Source organism: Cryptomeria japonica, unplaced genomic scaffold (assembly GCF_030272615.1).
Source record: "Cryptomeria japonica unplaced genomic scaffold, Sugi_1.0 HiC_scaffold_108, whole genome shotgun sequence".
In the NCBI taxonomy this organism is placed as follows: domain Eukaryota; kingdom Viridiplantae; phylum Streptophyta; class Pinopsida; order Cupressales; family Cupressaceae; genus Cryptomeria; species Cryptomeria japonica.
The window spans coordinates 305,001-325,000 of record NW_026728930.1 but is presented as its reverse complement, the minus strand read 5'-3'; the positions used below and the strand labels follow the sequence as shown (position 1 = coordinate 325,000).

The 20,000-nt window shown below is 60.7% G+C and overlaps 2 non-coding genes across 2 annotated transcripts; both read right to left on the bottom strand.

The window, feature by feature from the left end:
• Nucleotides 1-1,771: 1,771 nt before the first annotated feature.
• LOC131865323 (5S ribosomal RNA) lies at nt 1,772-1,890 on the bottom strand. Its single transcript, XR_009364051.1, has one exon. It is a non-coding gene; the product is annotated as a 5S ribosomal RNA (ribosomal RNA).
• Nucleotides 1,891-7,804: 5,914 nt separating this feature from the next.
• Nucleotides 7,805-7,923, bottom strand: LOC131865322 (5S ribosomal RNA). Its single transcript, XR_009364050.1, has one exon. It is a non-coding gene; the product is annotated as a 5S ribosomal RNA (ribosomal RNA).
• Between the last annotated feature and the right edge of the window lie 12,077 nt (nt 7,924-20,000).

The window sequence follows — 20,000 nt, the reverse complement described above, 5'->3', positions numbered from 1 at the left end:
AGTCGGAGCCCGGTTTGCCCCGGGTGCGCACCTCGCGTGCACCTTCGCCGGGGTGGGCACCTCGGCTGGGTTGCGCGCCCTGGTGCGCACCAAGGAGCGCTCCGAAGTGTGCTCCAAGGTGCGGCGTGCACGAAGTCGGAGCCCGGTTTGCCCCGGGTGCGCACCTCGCGTGCACCTTGGCGCGGTGGGCACCATGGCGTGCACGAAGTCGGAGCCCGGTTTGCCCCGGGTGCGCACCCCGCGTGCACCTTCGCCGGGGTGGGCACCTCGGCTGGGTTGCGCGCCCTGGTGCGCACCAAGGAGCGCTCCGAAGTGTGCTCCAAGGTGCGGCGTGCACGAAGTCGGAGCCCGGTTTGCCCCGGGTGTGCACCTCGCGTGCACCTTCGCCGCGGTGGGCACCTTGGCTGGGTTGGGCACCATTGAGCGCTCCGAAGTGTGCTCCAAGGTGCGCACCATGGCCCTCCAAGGTGCGCAGCATGGCGTGCACGAAGTCGGAGCCCGGTTTGCCCCGGGTGCGCACCTCGCGTGCACCTTCGCCAGGGTGGGCACCTCGGTGCGCACACCTTCTCAATGTTTTCTTGCCTTTTCTGGAAATTGGTGAAGGCAGCGCATCAAAGGTGCGCACCTCGGTGTGCTCCGAGGTGCGAACCCGAGAGCGCTCCGAGGTGCCCACGAAGTCGAAAGTCGGGTTAATTGCATTGTTTTCCCCGGGTGCGCTCCGAGGTGCGCAACATCGGTGCGCACCAAGGAGGGCTCCGAAGTGTGCTCCAAGGTGCGCACGATTCGGAGCTCGGTTTGCCCGGGGTGCGCACACCTTGGCTGGGTTGCGCACCCTTTGTGCGCTCCAAGGTGCGCACGAAGTCGGAGCTCGGTTTGCCCCGGGTGCGCACCTTCGCCAGGGTGCGCACCTTGATGCGCACGCCTTGGCTGGGCTGCGCACCTTGGTGGGCGCCATGGTGCGCACCTTTCGTGCGCTCCAAGGTGCGCACGAAGTCGGAGCTCGGTTTGCCCCGGGTGCGCACCTTGGTGGGCGCCATGGTGCACTCCGAGGTGCCCAAGATTGGTGCGCACCAAGGAGCGCTCCGAAGTGCGCTCCAAGGTGCGCAGGTGCGCGCGAAGTCGAAAGTTGGGTTAATTGTCCGGTTTGCCTCGGGTGCGCACCTTGCGTGCACCTTCGCCAGGGTGGGCGCCTTGGTGCGCACACCTTGGCACCCGCGTTTCCTTCATTTTAAATTTTTTTTTTTTACAATCTCTCAAGTGGGAAATTCTATAATCTCAACTTTTTTTGCCTTTTCAGGAAACTTTTGAATGGAGCGCATCATTGGTGCGCTCCGAAGTGTGCTCCAAGGTGCGCACCTCTGGTGTGCTCCAAAGCTCTCTCTAGCTGCGTGCACCTGCCCCGGCCGCGCACCCGGCCCCGCCCAGCTTCGCTCACCTGTCCCGGGCGTCTGGTGCGGAACCTTAGAGTAAGAAACATCACCGTGCACCTTGGCCAACGTGCGCGACTCGACCGAGCGCGCACTGGCCGAGGTGCACACCGATTTCACCTGGGTGCGCGCGCAGCACCTCGGGCGCACCGGGGTGCGCGCACAACGCCCGGGTTGCACCGTGGCCTGTGTGCTCGGGGCGCCTCGGGTGCGCGCTCGGTGTCGCCCCCCGCGCGCGCGGTAGTGCGGGCAGCGCACCCCGGCCCGGCCCGGCCCCGACGAGAACGCAAACGGGCAAAAGGTTTATTCAAATAGCATTGCGACGCCCGGCGAAAAACTAAAAAAGGGTGCAACACCGGGACTTCCCGGGAGGTCACCCATCCCAGTACTACTCCGGCCCAAGCGCGCTTAACTGCGGAGTTCTGATGGGATCCGGTGCACTAACGCTGGTATGATCGCACCCGTTATGAGCTTGTCGCAGTGTGTACTTAGCAAACCGCGACCCACGTGCGAATCCACCCCGGCCACCCACCCCCGTCGAGGTGCACACCCTCCCTCGCGAAGTGCGCCCCGTTCGCCAAGTGTGAGCCCTGCCCGGGTGCGCGCACCTTGCTAGGGCGTCGGGTGTGCACCCGGCCCGGCCTACGTGCGTGCACCTGGACGGGGCGTCGTGTGCGTGCAGTGTCCCGTCTGCAACGCGGTGCCCACACACCACCTCGGGCGCAACGACCTGCGCTCACATGTGGGCCGAGTGCACCTTGGTGCATGTTCGGGGCGCCTCGGGTGCACGCTCGATCTTGCCCCGGTGCACCAAGGCGCTCGGTTTGCCCCGGGTGCGCACTTGGTGCAAGGTGGGCACCCAAAATAGGGATCAAGCACCAAAACACAAGTTTCGGGATGCAAAATGGGACCCAAGGACCACAAATGCGTTCCAAGACCCATGATGGGTCCACGAGAACAAAAATGTGTTCCGAGACTTAATAAACAAATATTGGGTTTTAGGAGAAGAAACATGCTCTGATGCCCAAAACGAGAATCGACCCCGAAAAGGCCACAGGCCAAAAGTGGGATGCGAGACAAAAAAAAATGGGACCCGAGGACCAAAATTGGGTTCCCAGGTCGAAGACAGGGCAACCGGACAAGAAACGACCTCTAAGGCTCGAAATGAGTCCCGACGACTAAAACTTGACAAGAAGCACCCATCAGGCACCCAACTCGACACCCATGGGATGCCGACCCACCCGGGCTTCCACCTAGCACACCTTGGCACCCACCCACCCTCGCACCCAACCTCGCACCCAACTTAGCACCTTTGAACCCACATTGGCACTCACCCTGACCCTGGCACCTTGGAACCCACATTGGCACTCACCTTGACCCTGGCACCCACCTTTGCACTCACCTTGGGACCCACCCTGGCTCCCACCTCGGCACCCACCCAGACACCCACCTTGGTTCCTTGGCACCCACCTTGGATCCTTGGCACCCACCCCGACACCCACCTTGGCACGCAACTTGGCTACTTGCCACCCACCTTGGCTCCTTGACGCCCACCCCGACAACCACCCCGTGACCTACCCTGGCTAGGGTTGGTGCACACCCACCCTGGTGCCCACCTTGGCACCCACCCCATGACCCACCTTGGCACGCACCTTAGTACCCACCCCGTTACCCACCCTAGGACCCACCCCGTGACCCACCTTGGCCAGGGTGGGTGCCTTGGTGCGCACAACTTGCCTGGGCTGCACACCAGGGCGGGCTCAAGATGGCACCCGCGTTCCGTTTTTTTCACTATCTTTCAAAACGGAAATTTTAAAATCTCGTTTTTTTTTTTTTTTTGCCTTTTCTGGAAATTAGTGAAGGCAGCGCATCAAAGGTGCGCAATGCTGGTGCGAACCCGGGAGCGCTCCGATGTGTGCTCCAAGGTGCGGCGTGCACGAAGTCCGAGCCCGGCTTGCCCCGGGTGCGCACCTCGCGTGCACCTTCGCCGGGGTGAGCACCTTGGCTGGGTTGCGCGCCCTGGTGCGCACCAAGGAGCGCTCTGAAGTGTGCTCCAAGGTGCGGCGTGCACGAAGTCGGAGCTCGGTTTGCCCCGGGTGTGCACCTCGGGTGCGCACCTCGCGTGCACCTTCGCTGCGGTGGGCACCTTGGCTGGGTTGCGCGCCTTGGTGGGCACCATGCAGTGCACGAAGTCGGAGCCCGGTTTGCCCCGGGCGCGCACCTCCGCCAGGGTGGGCACCTTGGTGCGCACAACTTGCCTGGGCTGCGCACCAGGAAGGGCTCAAGATGGCACCCGCGTTCCGTTTTTTTCACTATCTTTCAGAACGGAAATTTTAAAATATCGTTTTTTTTTGCCTTTTCTGGAAATTAGTGAAGGCAGCGCATCAAAGGTGCGCAACGCTGGTGCGAACCTGGGAGCGCTCCGATGTGTGCTCCAAGGTGCGGCGTGCACGAAGTCGGAGCCCGGTTTGCCCCGGGTGCGCCCTGGTGGGCACCATGGTGCGCACCAAGGAGCGCTCCGAAGTGTGCTCCAAGGTGCGGCCTGCACGAAGTCGGAGCCCGGTTTGCCCCGGGCGTGCACCGCGGGTGGGCACCTTGGTGCGCATGCCTTGCCTGGGCTGCGCACCAGGGCGGGCTCAAGATGGCACCCGCGTTCCGTTTTTTTCACTATCTTTCAAAACGGAAATTTTAAAATCTCATTTTTTTTTGCCTTTTCTGGAAATTAGTGAAGGCAGCGCATCAAAGGTGCGCACCTCGCTGCCCACCACGGTGCGCAACGCCGGTGGGCACCCGGGAGTGCTTCGAAGTGTGCTCCAAGGTGCTGCGTGCACGTTGTCGGAGCCCGGTTTGCCCCGGGTGCGCACCTCGCGTGCACCTTCGTCGGGGTGGGCACCTTGGCTGGGTTTGCCCCGGCTGCGCTCCGAAGCGGGGTTATTGGAGCGCCGCCTCTTTTTTTGTCGGAGCGTTTGGTGGGGTTTCTCGCATTGGCTCTTCCCAGGCCCGGTTGCCACCCTGGCGCGCACGAAGTCGGAAGTAGGGTTAATTGCCCGGGTGCGCACCTTTGCCAGGGTGGGCACCTTACCTGGGCTGTGCACCCGGGCGGGCTCAAGATGGCACCCGCGTTCCGTTTTTTTCACTATCTTTCAAAACGGAAATTTTAAAATCTCCTCTTTTTTTTGCCTTTTCTGGAAATTAGTGAAGGCAGCGCATCAAAGGTGCGCACCTCGCTGCCCACCTTGGTGTGCTCTGAGGTGCGCACCCGGGAGCGCTACGAAGTGTGCTCCAAGGTGCGGCGTGCACGTTGTCGGAGCCCGGTTTGCCCCGGGTGCGCACCTCGCCTGCACCTTGGCCGGGGTGGGCACCCTGGCTGGGTTTGCCCAGGGTGCGCTCCGAAGCGGGGTTACTGGAGCGCCCCCTCTTTTTTTGTCAGAGCGTTTGGTGGGGTTTCTCGCATTGGCTCTTCCCAGGCCCGGTTGTTGGGTGCGCTCCCACCCTGGCGCGCGCGAAGTTGGAAGTTGGGTTAATTGCCCGGGCGCGCACCTTCGCCAGGGTGGGCACCTTGGTGCGCACACCTTGGCTGGGCTGCGCACCAGGGCGGGCTCAAGATGGCACCAGCATTCCCTTTTTCTCACTATCTTTCAAAACGGAAATTTTAAAATCTCGTTTTCTTTTGCCTTTTATGGAAATTAGTGAAGGCATCGCATCAAAGGTCGCACCTCGCTGCCCACCTTGGTGTGCTCCGAGGTGCCCACCACGGTGCGCTCCGAGGTGCCCACCACGGTGCGCAACGCCGGTGCGAACCCGGGAGCGCCCCGATGTGTGCTCCAAGGTGCGGCGTGCACGAAGCCGGACCCCGGTTTGCCCCGGGTGCGCACCTCGCGTGCACCTTGGTGCGCACACCTTGGCTGGGTTGCGCGGCCTGGTGGGCACCATGGTGCGCACCAAGGAGCGCTCCGAAGTGTGCTCCAAGGTGCGGCGTGCACGAAGTCCTAGCCCGGTTTGCCCCGGGTGCGCACCTTCGCCGCGGTGGGCACCATGGCGTGCACGAAGTCGGAGCCCGGTTTGCCCCGGGTGCGCACCTCGCGTGCACCTTCGCCGGGGTGGGCACCTCGGCTGGGTTGCGCGCCCTGGTGCGCACCAAGGAGCGCTCCGAAGTGTGCTCCAAGGTGCGGCGTGCACGAAGTCGGAGCCCGGTTTGCCCCGGGTGCGCACCTTCGCCGCGGTGGGCACCCTGGTGCGCACCATGGCGTGCACGAAGTCGGAGCCCGGTTTGCCCCGGGTGCGCACCTCGCGTGCACCTTCGGCGGGGTTGCGCGCCCTGGTGCGCACCAAGGAGCGCTCCGAAGTGTGCTCCAAGGTGCGGCGTGCACGAAGTCGGAGCCCGGTTTGCCCCGGGTGCGCACCTCGCGTGCACCTTCGGCGGGGTTGCGCGCCCTGGTGGGCACCATGGTGCGCACCAAGGAGCGCTCCGAAGTGTGCTCCAAGGTGCGGCGTGCACGAAGTCGGAGCCCGGTTTGCCCCGGGTGCGCACCTCGCGTGCACCTTCGCCGCGGTGGGCACCATGGCGTGCACGAAGTCGGAGCCCGGTTTGCCCCGGGTGCGCACCTCGCGTGCACCTTCGCCGGGGTGGGCACCTCGGCTGGGTTGCGCGCCCTGGTGCGCACCAAGGAGCGCTCCGAAGTGTGCTCCAAGGTGCGGCGTGCACGAAGTCGGAGCCCGGTTTGCCCCGGGTGCGCACCTCGCGTGCACCTTCGCCGCGGTGGGCACCATGGCGTGCACGAAGTCGGAGCCCGGTTTGCCTCGGGTGCGCACCCCGCGTGCACCTTCGCCGGGGTGGGCACCTCGGCTGGGTTGCGCGCCCTGGTGCGCACCAAGGAGCGCTCCGAAGTGTGCTCCAAGGTGCGGCGTGCACGAAGTCGGAGCCCGGTTTGCCCCGGGTGCGCACCTCGCGTGCACCTTCGCCGCGGTGGGCACCTTGGCTGGGTTGGGCACCATTGAGCGCTCCGAAGTGTGCTCCAAGGTGCGCACCATGGCCCTCCAAGGTGCGCAGCATGGCGTGCACGAAGTCGGAGCCCGGTTTGCCCCGGGTGCGCACCTCGCGTGCACCTTCGCCAGGGTGGGCACCTCGGTGCGCACACCTTCTCAATGTTTTCTTGCCTTTTCTGGAAATTGGTGAAGGCAGCGCATCAAAGGTGCGCACCTCGGTGTGCTCCGAGGTGCGAACCCGAGAGCGCTCCGAGGTGCCCACGAAGTCGAAAGTCGGGTTAATTGCATTGTTTTCCCCGGGTGCGCTCCGAGGTGCGCAACATCGGTGCGCACCAAGGAGGGCTCCGAAGTGTGCTCCAAGGTGCGCACGATTCGGAGCTCGGTTTGCCCGGGGTGCGCACACCTTGGCTGGGTTGCGCACCCTTTGTGCGCTCCAAGGTGCGCACGAAGTCGGAGCTCGGTTTGCCCCGGGTGCGCACCTTCGCCAGGGTGCGCACCTTGATGCGCACGCCTTGGCTGGGCTGCGCACCTTGGTGGGCGCCATGGTGCGCACCTTTCGTGCGCTCCAAGGTGCGCACGAAGTCGGAGCTCGGTTTGCCCCGGGTGCGCACCTTGGTGGGCGCCATGGTGCACTCCGAGGTGCCCAAGATTGGTGCGCAACAAGGAGCGCTCCGAAGTGCGCTCCAAGGTGCGCAGGTGCGCGCGAAGTCGAAAGTTGGGTTAATTGTCCGGTTTGCCTCGGGTGCGCACCTTGCGTGCACCTTCGCCAGGGTGGGCGCCTTGGTGCGCACACCTTGGCTGGGCTGCGCACCCGGGCGCGCACACCTTGGCACCCGCGTTTCCTTCATTTTAAATTTTTTTTTTTTACAATCTCTCAAGTGGGAAATTCTATAATCTCAACTTTTTTTGCCTTTTCAGGAAACTTTTGAATGGAGCGCATCATTGGTGCGCTCCGAAGTGTGCTCCAAGGTGCGCACCTCTGGTGTGCTCCAAAGCTCTCTCCAGCTGCGTGCACCTGCCCCGGCCGCGCACCCGGCCCCGCCCAGCTTCGCTCACCTGTCCCGGGCGTCTGGTGCGGAACCTTAGAGTAAGAAACATCACCGTGCACCTTGGCCAACGTGCGCGACTCGACCGAGCGCGCACTGGCCGAGGTGCACACCGATTTCACCTGGGTGCGCGCGCAGCACCTCGGGCGCACCGGGGTGCGCGCACAACGCCCGGGTTGCACCGTGGCCTGTGTGCTCGGGGCGCCTCGGGTGCGCGCTCGGTGTCGCCCCCGCGCGCGCGGTAGTGCGGGCAGCGCACCCCGGCCCGGCCCGGCCCCGACGAGAACGCAAACGGGCAAAAGGTTTATTCAAATAGCATTGCGACGCCCGGCGAAAAACTAAGAAAGGGTGCAACACCGGGACTTCCCGGGAGGTCACCCATCCCAGTACTACTCCGGCCCAAGCGCGCTTAACTGCGGAGTTCTGATGGGATCCGGTGCACTAACGCTGGTATGATCGCACCCGTTATGAGCTTGTCGCAGTGTGTACTTAGCAAACCGCGACCCACGTGCGAATCCACCCCGGCCACCCACCCCCGTCGAGGTGCACACCCTCCCTCGCGAAGTGCGCCCCGTTCGCCAAGTGTGAGCCCTGCCCGGGTGCGCGCACCTTGCTAGGGCGTCGGGTGTGCACCCGGCCCGGCCTACGTGCGTGCACCTGGACGGGGCGTCGTGTGCGTGCAGTGTCCCGTCTGCAACGCGGTGCCCACACACCACCTCGGGCGCAACGACCTGCGCTCACATGTGGGCCGAGTGCACCTTGGTGCATGTTCGGGGCGCCTCGGGTGCACGCTCGATCTTGCCCCGGTGCACCAAGGCGCTCGGTTTGCCCCGGGTGCGCACTTGGTGCAAGGTGGGCACCCAAAATAGGGATCAAGCACCAAAACACAAGTTTCGGGATGCAAAATGGGACCCAAGGACCACAAATGCGTTCCAAGACCCATGATGGGTCCACGAGAACAAAAATGTGTTCCGAGACTTAATAAACAAATATTGGGTTTTAGGAGAAGAAACATGCTCTGATGCCCAAAACGAGAATCGACCCCGAAAAGGCCACAGGCCAAAAGTGGGATGCGAGACAAAAAAAAATGGGACCCGAGGACCAAAATTGGGTTCCCAGGTCGAAGACAGGGCAACCGGACAAGAAACGACCTCTAAGGCTCGAAATGAGTCCCGACGACTAAAACTTGACAAGAAGCACCCATCAGGCACCCAACTCGACACCCATGGGATGCCGACCCACCCGGGCTTCCACCTAGCACACCTTGGCACCCACCCACCCTCGCACCCAACCTCGCACCCAACTTAGCACCTTTGAACCCACATTGGCACTCACCCTGACCCTGGCACCTTGGAACCCACATTGGCACTCACCTTGACCCTGGCACCCACCTTTGCACTCACCTTGGGACCCACCCTGGCTCCCACCTCGGCACCCACCCAGACACCCACCTTGGTTCCTTGGCACCCACCTTGGATCCTTGGCACCCACCCCGACACCCACCTTGGCACGCAACTTGGCTACTTGCCACCCACCTTGGCTCCTTGACGCCCACCCCGACAACCACCCCGTGACCTACCCTGGCTAGGGTTGGTGCACACCCACCCTGGTGCCCACCTTGGCACCCACCCCATGACCCACCTTGGCACGCACCTTAGTACCCACCCTGTTACCCACCCTAGGACCCACCCCGTGACCCACCTTGGCCAGGGTGGGTGCACCCACCCTGGTGCCCACCTTGGCACCCACCCATCCTAGCACCCAGCCTGTGACCGGGCTTGGAACCCAACCTTGCACCCGTCTTGGCCAGTGTGGGTGCGCACCCATCCTGGCACCCACGTTGTGACACACCCTTTAACCCACGCACCCTAGCAGCCACGTTGGCACCCACCTTGGAACACAACCTAGCAACTTGGCACCCACCCCGTGACCCACCTTGGCATCCACCATAGCAGTCGCCCACTTGGCACCCACCTTGGAACCCAAGTTGGCACCCACCTCGGCACCCACCTTGACACTTGTGGACCCACCTTGCCACTCACCCTAGCATCGACCCATCCTAGCACCCACCCTGGCACCTTTGCACCCTAGCACTCACCCATCCTAGCACCTAACCTGTGACCCACCTTGACACTCACCCTCGCACCCACCTTGGAACCCAACCTAGCACCCACCCACCCTGACACCAACCCTAGCACCTACCCACCCTTGCACCCACCCTGTGACCCATCTTGGCACCCACCCATCCTACCACTCAACCTATCACCCACCTTCTCACCCACCTTGGCATCCACCTTAGCACCCACCCACACTGGCACCTTGGCACCCACCTCGGGCAAGGTGGGTGCACACCCACCCTGACACCCAATTTAGAACCAACCGAGCATGTTACCCACCTTGGCACCCACATTGCAGCCCACCCTAGTACCCACCCTATGACCCACATTGGCATCCACACCCTAGCACCCAGGCACCTCGACACCCGCCTTGACACGCACCCTAGCACTAAACCTGTGACCCACCTTGGAACTCACCCTAGAACCCACCCACCCTGTGAACCACCTTGGCATCCACCTTAGCACCCACCCACCTTGGCACCCACTCTAGCACTCACCCATCCTAACACCCAACTTGTTACCCACCTTGGCACCCGCCCTCGCGTCCACCTTGAAACCCACCCTAGCACCCACCCACGCAGGAGCCCACCTTGGCACCCAACCTAACACCCACGCATCCTGGCACCCAACTTGTGACCCACCTTGGAACCCACCCTAGTACCCACCTTTGAACCCACTATATCACCAACCCACCTTGGCACCCACCCTATGACCCTCTTTGGAATCCACCCTAGCACGCACCCACCCTGGCACCCACCATGGAGCGCACCCTAGCACCCACCCACCTCGGCACGCACCTCAACACCCACCTTGGTGTGCGCACTGCGCCAACCTCTCAAAGACCCTATGTGGTGCGCTCCAAAGTGTACACCTTTGGTGCGCTCCAAGGTGCGCACCTTTGGTGCACACCGAGGTGCACACCAAAGTGTGCACCGAGGTGAGCACCAAAGTGCACTCCAAGGTGCACACCAAGGCGTGCACCTTTGGTGCGGTCAATGCAAACGAATTCGGAAGTTGGGGTCGATGTCCTAATCGCTGCTGCAGACTACACGTATGAGAATCGGACAAATAGCTTTATATAGGGGAGGTGTTGCGTTTGATGGGTCGACTCCCCTGGTTGTGTGCACTGCACCAACTTCAAAGACCCTGTCTTGTTTAAGAAGTCAAAAGTTGGGGTGGATGTCCTAATCATTGCTGCAGTCTACGCATGTATGAGAATCAGACAAATAGCTTATATAGGGGAGGTGTTGCATTCGGTGGGTTGACTCCCCTGGTTGTGCGCACTGCGCCAACCTCAAAGACCCCGCATAGCAGAAGAAGTCGGAAGTCGGATTTTGGTGAGCACCAAGGCGTGCACCTTTGGTGCGGTCAACGCAGACGAATTCAGAAGTTGGGGTGGATGTCCTAATCGTTGTTGCTGGCTACACATGTATGAGAATCAGACAAATAGCTTATATAGGGGAGGTGTTGGGTTTGATGGGTCAACTCCCTTGGTTGTGCGCATTACGCCAACCTCAAAGACCTTGTTTTCGTTAAGAAGTCAAAAGTTGGGGTCAATGTCCTAATGGCTCCTGTAGGCTACACATGTATGAGAATCGGACAAATAGCTTATATAGGGGAGGTGTTGGGTTTGATGGGTCGACTCCCCTGGTTGTGCGCATTACGTCAACCTCAAAGACCTTGTTTTCGTTAAGAAGTCAAAAGTTGGGGTCGATGTCCTAATTGCTCCTGTAGACTACACATGTATGAGAATCAGACAAATAGCTTATATAGGGGAGGTGTTGGGTTTGATGGGTTGACTCCCCTAGTTGTTCGCATTACACCAACCTCAAAGACCTTGTTTTCGTTTAGAAGCCGAAAGTTGGGGTCGATGTCCTAATTGCTCCTGCAGGCTACGCATGTATGAGAATCAGACAAATAGCTTATATAGGGGAGGTGTTGGGTTTGATGGGTCGACTCCCCTGGTTGTGCGCATTGCGCCAACCTCAAAGACCCTGCATTGCGGATGAAGTCGAAAGTCAGAGTTTGGTGTGCTACAAGGTGTGGTCGAAGGTGCTCACCTAGGTGTGCACCTTTGGAGCGCAGGAAAAGTGCCCTCCAAAAGTGCGCACCTTTGGAGTGCACAAAAGTGCCCTCCAAAAGTGCGCACCTTTGGAGCGCACAAAAGTGCCCTCCAAAAAGTGCCCTCCAAAAGTGCGCACCTTTGGAGCGCACAAAAGTGCCCTCCAAAAAGTGCCCTCCAAAAGTGCGCACCTTTGGAGTGCAGAAAAGTGCCCTCCAAAAAGTGCCCTCCAAAAGTGTGCACCTTTGGAGTGCACAAAAGTGCCCTCCAAAAGTGCGCACCTTTGGAGCGCAGAAAAGTGCCCTCCAAAAAGTGCCCTCCAAAAGTGCGCACCTTTGGAGCGCAGAAAAGTGCCCTCCAAAAAGTGCCCTCCAAAAGTGCGCACCTTTGGAGCGCAGAAAAGTGCCCTCCAAAAAGTGCCCTCCAAAAGTGCGCACCTTTGGAGCGCAGAAAAGTGCCCTCCAAAAAGTGCCCTCCAAAAGTGCGCACCTTTGGAGCGCACAAAAGTGCCCTCCAAAAAGTGCCCTCCAAAAGTGCGCACCTTTGGAGCGCACAAAAGTGCCCTCCAAAAGTGCGCACCTTTGGAGCGCACAAAAGTGCCCTCCAAAAGTGCGCACTTTTGGTGCGCACCAAGGCGCTGGTTCGGTCGTTGCAGGCGAGTTCGGAAGTTGGGGTCGATGTCCTGAGCGGAGGTGCAAACTACACAGGTGTCGGAATCGGACAAATAGCTTATATAGGGGAGGTGTATGCTTCGATGGGTCGACTCCCCAGGTTGAGCGCACCGCGCCAACCTCAAAGACCCTACGGTATGGATGAAGTCGGAAGTTGGGTCCGATGACCGATTCGATTAGTAGGTATGCTCATGAGGTCGGAATTTGGGTCCGATGACCTGCCATGTGCAGGAAGGCGAATGTTGGCACTGTGCGTTGCAAGGTGCACACCAAGGTGCTGGTGCGGTCTTTTTAGTCGAGTTCGGAAGTTGGGGTCGATGTCCTGATCGGAGGTGCAAGCTACACAGGTGTGGGAATCGGACAAATAGCTTATATAGGGGAGGTGTATGCTTCGTTGGGTCGACTCCCCGGGTTGAGCGCACCGCGCCAACCTCAAAGACCCTACGGTATGGATGAAGTCGGAAGTTGGGTCCGATGACCGATTCGATATGTAGGCATACTCGCGAGGTCGGAATTTGGGTCCGATGACCTGCCATGTGCAGGAAGGCGAATGTTGGCACTGTGCGTTGCAAGGTGCGCACCAAGGCGCTGGTTCGGTCGTTGCAGGCGAGTTCGGAAGTTGGGGTCGATGTCCTGATCGGAGGTGCAAACTACACAGGTGTGGGAATCGGACAAATAGCTTATATAGGGGAGGTGTATGCTTCGTTGGGTCGACTCCCCGGGTTGAGCGCACCGCGCCAACCTCAAAGACCCTACGGTATGGATGAAGTCGGAAGTTGTGTCCGATGACCGATTCGATATGTAGGCATACTCGCGAGGTCGGAATTTGGGTCCGATGACCTGCCATGTGCAGGAAGGCGAATGTTGGGACTGTGCGTCGCAAGGTGCGCACCAAGGCGCTGGTGCCGTCGTTGCAGTCGAGTTCGGAAGTTGGGGTCGATGTCCTGGTCAGAGGTGCAAACTACACAGGTGTGGGAATCGGACAAATAGCTTATATAGGGGAGGTGTATGCTTCGATGGGTCGACTCCCCGGGTTGAGCGCACCGCGCCAACCTCAAAGACCCTACAGTATGGATGAAGTCGGAAGTTGGGTCCGATGACCGATTCGATACGTAGGCATATTGGCGAGGTCTGAATTTGTGTCCGATGACCTGCCATGCGCAGGAAGGCGGAATTTGGGTCCGATGACCGAGTTGATGGCGTGCCATGCGCAGAAAGGCGGAATTTGGGTCCGATGACCGAGTTGATGTTGATGGCCCGCCATGCACAGGAAGGCGGAATTTGGGTCCGATGACCGATTTGAAGGCGTGCCATGCGCAGAAAGGCGGAGTTTGGGTCCGATGACCGAGTTGATATTGATGGCCCGCCATGCGCAGGAAGGCGGAATTTGGGTCCGATGACCTGACATACGCATGGAGTCCGACTCGGGGGCCGATGTTCGATTCGATGACTTGCATTGTGGGTAAAGTCGGAAGTTGTGGTCTTTGACCCGATTCGATGACCAGACTTCGGCTGCTTGAGAATCGGACAAATAACTTATATAGGGGAGGTAGTGTTCTCGAGCATCCTCCCCCCGTGCCCGTTTATGTCGATTGATGCTGGTGCTCGACTGGTTGGAGCGCTCGGATGCAAAAATCTTGCACCAGGATTTATCGATTGTGATGGACACGGCAAGTCTCCTGATTGCTATGCAGGAGCTCATCGTGAATCTCTATGCGGCCTTGGTATGGACTCGACCTGCGGAATGGTTCGGCAATGGTAGTCGCTCCAACACGTCCTTGCAATGGCCACAGAGGTGATTCGACTAGAGCTCCAGTCTAGCTTTTGGGTTGCTTGGCGGACTGGTATAGCCGCGATCGAGTTCCGGCCATGAACGTTTTAGATAGCTCTTGGGCTTTCTGGGACGGAAGTCGGAAGTTTGGGCTGTTGTCCGATTTGATGACCATTCTTCGGATGTGTGAGAATCGGACAAATAACTTATATAGGGGACTGTGTTGTCTCACGCAGCCCCCTCCGTGCCCCTCTATCTCGACCGATGTTGGTGCTTGAAAGGGTTGGGATCGCTCGGATTTATAAACGTGCACCACCATTTGTCGAGTGTGAGGGACGCGGCAGGTCTCCTAAATGCTATACGGGCGCTCTCTGAGAATCTCTATCCGGCCTCGACACAGACTAGTCTTGCTGAATGGTTTGGCACTGGTAGTCGATCCAACACGTCGTTGTTGTGGCCGCCTAGGCGATTCGATTCGAGCCCCCGTCTAGCTTTTGGGTTGCTTGGCGGATTTTGCCCTATCCGCAAGTGAGCTCGGTCCCTAAACGTTCGAGAAACCCGATTGCTATGCGCCGACTCTCTTTCTTGCGAGCCTCCATCTAGCTTTTGGGTCTCTACGGAACGGAAGTCGGAATCTGGGACCGTTGTTTGATTCGACGAGGCAGACTACGGTTGTGCGAGAATCGGACAAATAACTTATATAGGGGAGGTGTTGACTGGAGCATTCTCCCCCGTGCCCCTCTAACTCGACCAATGCTGGCGCTCGAACGGTGGTAGCGCTCGGATTTTCGTTGAGCGCCAGCATTGGTCGATTTAGAGGGGCATGCGAGATTCCCGAATGCTATGCGAGGGCTCTAACGGAAATGTCTATTGGTTTCGGTATGGATGCAATTGCGAGTGGTTCGGCAAAGGTAGTCGTTCCGATGCGTCCATGTCGTGGCCAAATCGATAATTCGATTTGAGCCCTCGTATAGCATTTGGGTCTCTCGATGTGATTCCGCATTCCAGTCCCTTTGGGCACTGCTTGAGCCGCATCCCAGGGGGTTCCCTTCCCAATAATCTGCCTCGCAACCCGATTGCTATGCGGTGAGGCTCCTCGGCCGCCTCGGAACTATCTGTGTATCAGACGCATCGCGGGATAAGGGGTTGGCAACGGTAGTCGCCCCAAGCGCGTCCGATGCTTGGACCATTCCGAGGCGGCCCTGAAGCCTCTTCCGTCTAGCCGTTGGGTCCTTCTCGCCGCATCCCTTGCCTCGCACCCCGATTGCTATGCGGTGAGGCTCCTCGGCCGCCTTGGAACTATCTGTGTATCAGACGCATCGCGGGATAAGGGGTTGTCAATGGTAGTCGCCCCAAGCGCCTCCGATGCTTGGACCATTCCGAGGCGGCCCTGAAGCCTCTTCCGTCTAGCCGTTGGGTCCTTCTCGCCGCATCCCTCGACTCGCACCCCGATTGCTATGCGGTGAGGCTCCTCGGCCGCCTTGGAACTATCTGTGTATCGGACGCGTCGCGGGATAAGGGGTTGTCACTGGTAGTCGCCCCAAGCGCGTCCGATGCTTGGACCATTCCGAGGCGGCCCTGAAGCCTCTTCCGTCTAGCCGTTGGGTCCTTCTCGCCGCATCCCTCGCCTCGCACCCCGATTGCTATGCGGTGAGGCTCCTCGGCCGCCTTGGAACTATCTGTGTATCGGACGCGTCGCGGGATAAGGGGTTGTCACTGGTAGTCGCCCCAAGCGCGTGCGATGCATGGACCATTCCCAGGCGGCCCTGAAGCCTCTTCCGTCTAGCCGTTGGGTCCTTCTCGCCGCATCCCTCGCCTCGCACCCCGATTGCTATGCGGTGAGGCTCCTCGGCCGCCTTGGAACTATCTGTGTATCGGACGCGTCGCGGGATAAGGGGTTGTCACTGGTAGTCGCCCCAAGCGCGTCCGATGCTTGGACCATTCCGAGGCGGCCCTGAAGCCTCTTCCGTCTAGCCGTTGGGTCCTTCTCGCCGCATCCCTCGCCTCGCACCCCGATTGCTATGCGGTGAGGCTCCTCGGCCGCCTTGGAACTATCTGTGTATCGGACGCGTCGCGGGATAAGGGGTTGTCACTGGTAGTCGCCCCAAGCGCGTCCGATGCTTGGACCATTCCGAGGCGGCCCTGAAGCCTCTTCCGTCTAGCCGTTGGGTCCTTCTCGCCGCATCCCTCGCCTCGCACCCCGATTGCTATGCGGTGAGGCTCCTCGGCCGCCTTGGAACTATCTGTGTATCGGACGCGTCGCGGGATAAGGGGTTGTCACTGGTAGTCGCCCCAAGCGCGTCCGATGCTTGGACCATTCCGAGGCGGCCCTGAAGCCTCTTCCGTCTAGCCGTTGGGTCCTTCTCGCCGCATCCCTCGCCTCGCACCCCGATTGCTATGCGGTGAGGCTCCTCGGCCGCCTTGGAACTATCTGTGTATCGGACGCATCGCGGGATAAGGGGTTGTCACTGGTAGTCGCCCCAAGCGCGTCCGATGCTTGGACCATTCCGAGGCGGCCCTGAAGCCTCTTCCGTCTAGCCGTTGGGTCCTTCTCGCCGCATCCCTCGCCTCGCACCCCGATTGCTATGCGGTGAGGCTCCTCGGCCGCCTTGGAACTATCTGTGTATCGGACGCGTCGCGGGATAAGGGGTTGTCACTGGTAGTCGCCCCAAGCGCGACCGATGCTTGGACCATTCCGAGGCGGCCCTGAAGCCTCTTCCGTCTAGCCGTTGGGTCCTTCTCGCCGCATCCCTCGCCTCGCACCCCGATTGCTATGCGGTGAGGCTCCTCGGCCGCCTTGGAACTATCTGTGTATCGGACGCGTCGCGGGATAAGGGGTTGTCACTGGTAGTCGCCCCAAGCGCGTCCGATGCTTGGACCATTCCGAGGCGGACCTGAAGCCTCTTCCGTCTAGCCGTTGGGTCCTTCTCGCCGCATCCCTCGCCTCGCACCCCGATTGCTATGCGGTGAGGCTCCTCGGCCGCCTTGGAACTATCTGTGTATCGGACGCGTCGCGGGATAAGGGGTTGTCACTGGTAGTCGCCCCAAGCGCGTCCGATGCTTGGACCATTCCGAGGCGGCCCTGAAGCCTCTTCCGTCTAGCCGTTGGGTCCTTCTCGCCGCATCCCTCGCCTCGCACCCCGATTGCTATGCGGTGAGGCTCCTCGGCCGCCTTGGAACTATCTGTGTATCGGACGCGTCGCGGGATAAGGGGTTGTCACTGGTAGTCGCCCCAAGCGCGTCCGATGCTTGGACCATTCCGAGGCGGACCTGAAGCCTCTTCCGTCTAGCCGTTGGGTCCTTCTCGCCGCATCCCTCGCCTCGCACCCCGATTGCTATGCGGTGAGGCTCCTCGGCCGCCTTGGAACTATCTGTGTATCGGACGCGTCGCGGGATAAGGGGTTGTCACTGGTAGTCGCCCCAAGCGCGTCCGATGCTTGGACCATTCCGAGGCGGCCCTGAAGCCTCTTCCGTCTAGCCGTTGGGTCCTTCTCGCCGCATCCCTCGCCTCGCACCCCGATTGCTATGCGGTGAGGCTCCTCGGCCGCCTTGGAACTATCTGTGTATCGGACGCGTCGCGGGATAAGGGGTTGTCACTGGTAGTCGCCCCAAGCGCGTCCGATGCTTGGACCATTCCGAGGCGGACCTGAAGCCTCTTCCCTCTAGCCGTTGGGGCTTTCTCGCCGCATCCCTCGCCTCGCACCCCGATTGCTATTCGGTGAGGCTCCTCGGCCGCCTTGGAACTATCTGTGTATCGGACGCATCGCGGGATAAGGGGTTGGCAGTGGTAGTCGCCCCAAGCGCGTCCGATGCTTGGACCATTCCGAGGCGGCCCTGCAGCCTCTTCCGTCTAGCCGTTGGGGCCATCTCGCCGCATCCCCCAGCTCCTCGGCCGCCTCGGAACTATCTGTGTATCGGACGCATCGCGGGATAAGGGGTTGGCAGTGGTAGTCGCCCCAAGCGCGTTCGATGCTTGGACTATTCCGAGGCGGCCCCGCAGCCTCTTCCGTCTACCCTTTGGGGCCATCTCGCCGCATCCCTCGCCTCGCACCCCGATTGCTATGCGGTGAGGCTCCTCGGCCGCCTGGGAACTATCTTCGTATCGGATGCATCGCGGGATAAGGGGTTGTCACTGGTAGTCGCCCCAAGCGCGTCCGATGCTTGGACTATTCCGAGGCGGCCCTGTGGCCTCTTCCGTCTAGCCGTTGGGGCCATCTCGCCGCATCCCTCACCTCGCACCCCCATTGCTATGCGGTGAGGCTCCTCGGCCGCCTTGGAACTGTCTTCGTATCGGAAGCATCGCGGGATAAGGGGTTGTCACTGGTAGTCGCCCCAAGCGCGTCCGATGCTTGGACTATTCCGAGGCGGCCCTGCAGCCTCTTCCGTCTAGCCGTTGGGGCCATCTCGCCGCATCCCCCACCTCGCACCCGGATTGCTATGCAGTGAGGCTCCTCGGCCGCCTTGGAACTATCTTCGTATCGGACGCATCGCGGGATAAGGGGTTGTCACTGGTAGTCGCCCCAAGCGCGTCCGATGCTTGGACTATTCCGACGCGGCCCTGTGGCCTCTTCCGTCTAGCCGTTGGGGCCATCTCGCCGCATCCCCCACCTCGCACCCCGATTGCTATGCGGTGAGGCTCCTCGGCCGCCTTGGAACCATCTTCGTATCGGACGCATCGCGGGATGAGGGGTTGTCACTGGTAGTCGCCCCAAGCGCGTCCGATGCTTGGACCATTCCGAGGCGGCCCTGAAGCCTCTTCCGTCTAGCCGTTGGGGCCTTCCCGCCCCATCCCTCGCCTCGCACCCCCGATTGCTATGCGGTGAGGCTCCTCGGCCGCCTTGGAACCATCTGTGTATCGGACGCATCGCGGGATAAGGGGTTGGCACTGGTAGTCGCCCCAAGCGCGTCCGATGCTTGGAGCATTCCGAGGTGGCCCTGAAGCCTCTTCCGTCTAGCCGTTGGGGCCTTCCCGCCCCATCCCTCGCCTCGCACCCCGATTGATATGCGGTGAGGCTCCTCGGCCGCCTTGGAACTATCTGTGTATCGGACGCATCGCGGGATAAGGGGTTGGCACTGGTAGTCGTCCCAATCGCGTCCGATGCTTGGACCATTCCGAGGCGGCCCTGCAGCCTCTTCCGTTTAGCCGTCGGGGCCTTCCCGCCGCATCCCTCGCCTCGCATCCCGATTCCTATGCGGTGAGTCTTCTCGGCCGCCGCGGAACTATACCTGTTATTGCTACTGCATCCTTCGGCTGGTAACCTCCTCTGCCGCCTTGGAACGTTCTCTTTGTCGGACGCGTCGCGGGATAAGGGGTTGGCACTGGTAGTCGCCCCAAGCGCGCCCGATGCATAGACCGCTCCGAGTTGACCTTGCTTTCAGCCTCTCACATGCATAGACCTCTCTGAGTCGACCCTGCAGCCTCTCACGTTTAGCCTTTGGAATCTCGCCTCACAACATGATTGCTATCCTTGATGCATCCCTTGCCTCGAGCCCTGATTGCTTTCTTGGCTGCATCCCTCCTCTCCTCACAGCCCGGTTGTCATCACTGCTTCATCCGTCGCTTCATGCATTCTGGCTGCTGGGCCCTTCCCACCGCACACCTCGATTGCTATCTCTTCTGCATCACACACCCCGATTGCTATCTCTGCTACATCCCTCGGCTCTCACTTCTGCATCCTTCGCCTCCCACCTCGATTGCTATCAATGCTGCATCCGTAACCTCACACCCCGATTGCTATGCGGGGAGGCTCCTTGGCCGCCTTGGAAATTTCTGTGTCGGACGCACCGCGGGATAAGGGGTTGGCACTGGTAGTCGCCCCAAGTGCGCCCGATTCTTAGACCGCTTCGAGGTGACCTCGTAGCCTCTTTCGTCCAGGCTTCCTGCCTTCAACGCCCTTTTTACACCTCGATTGCTATGCGC